The 3,844-nt window shown below is 35.3% G+C and overlaps 1 non-coding gene across 1 annotated transcript; it reads left to right on the top strand.

Annotated features, from left to right (window-relative positions):
- Nucleotides 1-1,557: 1,557 nt before the first annotated feature.
- Nucleotides 1,558-1,662, top strand: LOC147914440 (U6 spliceosomal RNA). Its single transcript, XR_015555492.1, has one exon. It is a non-coding gene; the product is annotated as a U6 spliceosomal RNA (small nuclear RNA).
- The last annotated feature ends 2,182 nt before the right edge of the window (nucleotides 1,663-3,844 follow it).

The following is a 3,844-nucleotide window of genomic DNA, read 5'->3' as shown; positions in this document are numbered from 1 at the left end:
ATCATTTTTAAACTATTTGATATTCATTGTAATTTATCCAATCATCATAAATTCATTTGACATTTGGAGATTATATCCTGAGTTGTTATCATACAATTTGTAATTCTTTTAGGATCAATTGCCTACCAATACTGTGAATTTTTTTTCTAATTTGAAAACTCTGCTGAAACAGTAGTTTTTCATAATTGACAAGAAGCACAGAGCAGTAATCCTGTCTTTTTTTTTCTTTGCCTTTTTGATGGAAGCACTTATAATCAGCATCTCAGTATCAGAGGCTGCCATTGTTATCAACATGTTGCTTCAATCTGTCTTCAATCTTTACCTCCAACAGAGAGATACTAACCATATTTTACATTTCAGTAGTCAATCTGCCTTTTCTATTTATTTTTTGAATGAAATATTTAGGTGTAATTCTTGGCTGATCATATTAACAAATGGTGTCATTATTGGGATAAAAATAATAACATTACATTTAAATATGATTTCTCAGTTGAGAGCCTCATTTTACAGGAAGTGAAAATCACTCCCATCAGAGAGATAAAAAGTTAAGTGTTTTGCCCATCACACAGAGCTATTAAGATAATCAAAAAATGCTTTTTCCTAGGTTCCAATCTTTAGGCCCACCTTCATCCCCGCTCCTCGCGAGAACCATCTAGAAATGAATAGACTGCACATTTTAACAACTACCAAAACAAGCTGCACACAGACCCACAGACTTGTGGACATTATTGCTCAGAAATTCTTTGGAGGTTTTGAAACTTGGTTGCACGCTGGAATCACCCGGGAGCTTTAAAAAATGCTGTTGCCTGGGTCACACCCCAGAGATTCTAATTTAATTGGTACAGAGTGAGGCCTAAACATCAGGAGCTTTAAACGCTCCCCAGGTGGTTCTAATATGCAGCCAAAATTGAGAACCACTGTTCCAAACCCTTGTTTTACAGATGAAACAATTAACCCTATCAGTGACACATACAAATTTGATGTTAGAACTAAAGGTAAAACTCAAGTCTTCAGAATTCCAGTTAATAACTCTTTTCACTAACCCGAGAGTTTTTTAATGTGTTTCCCTGGACCTGGGGTTCCTCAGAGGGACTACAGGGGCCATGGAAATGATGGGAAAAAAAAGAACAGAGGTCTGGTCTCACTTACCCCTCAACAAGATCAGCTTTAATTTATCTTTTTTATATGCCAGACTGCTTTGCAAGATTTTTCCAGGAAAGAAAGAAAAACAGAGGAAAAAACGTATATCTCCTAAAGTAAAAATAAGTTTTACAAACACATAGAGACAGAGATTGGATTCGTGGTTACCAGAGGTTGTAATTAGTATTTGGGTGGTGAACATGATGTAATCTATGCAGAAATAGAAGTATAATGATGTACACCTGAAATTTATACCATGTTATAAACCAATGTTACTGCAATAAACAAAAAATTTTTTAAAAAAAGGTAACATTTGAATAAAAACCTGAAGGAAGTGGAAAAAAAATGTTTTAAACTATTGCAAATAGATCATATATATAGCAAGAGATCCTCTTCTCAAACAAAAGAAAGAAAAGAGTGCTTACTTCAGCAGCTTATATACTAAAATTGGAAGGATACAGAGAAGATTAACACGGCCCCTAGGCATGGATGACAGAAATTCATGAAGTGTTCCATTAAAAAAGAAAAAACAAAAAATTATGACTTCTTAAGGATAACCCCAGGCCAGTGGATAAAGCTATATATGTTCAAATGTAAATCTGGGGAGTTGATCAGTTTAAATCTAAGACAATGAATAGTCCTTAGGGCTAGAGAATAACTGCTTTTAACATCCCAGTGTATATTTTATAATTCTTAAGGAGAGCTGTGTCCTTCCATGGTGTGAGGTGGATTGAGAATGCCCCCGAGGAACGTCAGTTTTGAGAAGGTAAGAGGGCATTTCATTAAACAAGAAAGGGAAATTGGACAGAGTGGAAGGTCAGGAGATGAGGCCAGAAAAGACTATAGAAACAAGGGCAGGAAAGTTGGATAGAGAATGCTCAGACAGGAACTCTGGTTCCTGGAAGAAATTAAACTTATGCTTACTTTATAGGCTGTATAAGAAAGGCATACAGCCTGAGAAGAGAAAGTGGAGAACAGCTGTTTCATGATCATAATCTTTGCTTGGAAAACCTCCATCCACCTTACCTTTGGAGCAGGCCTGGAGCTATGAAAATGTTAAGCCACAGGGCTGAACGTGGCTATTCAGCAGCCATGATATCAGCTAAGACTCAATCAATATCTACCAAAATCTTGCAAGGTGCTGTTTAACATGTGTCTCGATAGTTTCATTTATTCACAACTTCCTGCCTTTGAATTTCCAGCAGTCATCCATTCTTTTATTTTTATTTTGATAGGTTTATAGTATTTTCCATTGCTGCATGAAATCTGAAATACAATCTCATTAACACATTTTTGTTATTAATAACTGGAGATAATATATAATTTATAAGAATAGCTATCATACATTGATCACCTACCATTTGCCAAAAAGCATGAATGTCACCCTGTAAATATTGTCTTTGATCATCATAAAAACACTATGAAGTTAATATTATCTTCTTTCTAGTCATGGGGAACCTTGGGCTCAAAAAGTTTATTTTGCCCAAGGTCACACAACTTTAAAATATTTTTGTTAAGATTTCCAAAGCCTGTGTTCTTTCCTCTACTACACCATGCTGTTTCATTCTCTCTATAGACCCCTGAATCAAGAGGAAACGCCCACATGTTTCTGAAATATGTAGGCCATCAGTACTAAGCACATTTGAAGCTACTTTTTTTTTCCATTAATGGGACTCCATTTTCCTTTGTATCCAGAGACTCTCGGGAAGCCACAACTTTACATGAGTTGCAGATTAAAGCAAAAAAAAAAGTAATTATAAAAAGCATTTCATGACTTAAAAAGACATTTCTTCCTGAATGAGACTTTGCAATATTTCATCAAATTTTATGAGCTTTAAGAACTGTATATTAATGAATCCAGAAGTCCATCTCCATCTAACTATATAATAGTTAATCTTCTGCATATCTACCTTATAGCAAGACAATTAAACATATTTATTTTTGAAAATCCTTTTTTTCCTTTCCTCCTGCAGAATATCTAGTAAAAATCCAACATAATCATTATCACTCTGAGTTTAAAATGGTAAACTGTTTCTTATTAAAATTCTTAAAAATATAATGTAAAGGTCATTCCTTTCTTCCATTTACCGAGGATGCATGTCAACTCATCTCCTCTAAAATAAATCTACAGTTGTATAAATCGTAACCCATAACCCATGTAAGACTAAGGTAAGATTTTGCTGGATGATTTTATATTTCTTTAATTAATTAATTTATTTATTTATTTATTTATTTATTTATTTTTGTGAGGAAGATCAGCCCTGTGCTAACATCTGCCAATCCTCCTCTTTTTTTTTTTTTTCCTGAGGAAGACTGGCCCTGGACTAACATCTGTGCCCATCTTCCTCCACTTTGTATGGGACGCCGCCACAGCATGGCTTGCCAAGTGGTGCGTTGGTGCACACCTGGGATCCGAACCAGCAAACCCCAGGCCGCCGCAGCGGAGCGCACGCACTTAACTGCTTGCATCACCGAGCTGGCCCCTGGATGATTTTATATTTCAAACTTTGTATGTGGGGTTTTGTTAATAGTTGATACTGACTTACCATACAATAAATATTCAGCTTCCTAGGGTGACTTCACTTCCAATTCTCTCTTCTTCAATATTTAAATTATGTTCCAGCTATCTCTGCTTGCTGAAATAAAAATAGCTAAAAGTTACTGAGTACTTAATACAATCCTAGGCATTTCAATCATTTTAAGT

This window comes from Ceratotherium simum, chromosome 20, assembly GCF_057802395.1.
Source record: "Ceratotherium simum simum isolate JZ-2026a chromosome 20, ASM5780239v1, whole genome shotgun sequence".
Classification (NCBI taxonomy): Eukaryota; Metazoa; Chordata; class Mammalia; order Perissodactyla; family Rhinocerotidae; genus Ceratotherium; species Ceratotherium simum.
The sequence above is the reverse complement of the archived record's forward strand: the minus strand, read 5'-3'. Positions and strand labels throughout refer to the sequence as shown.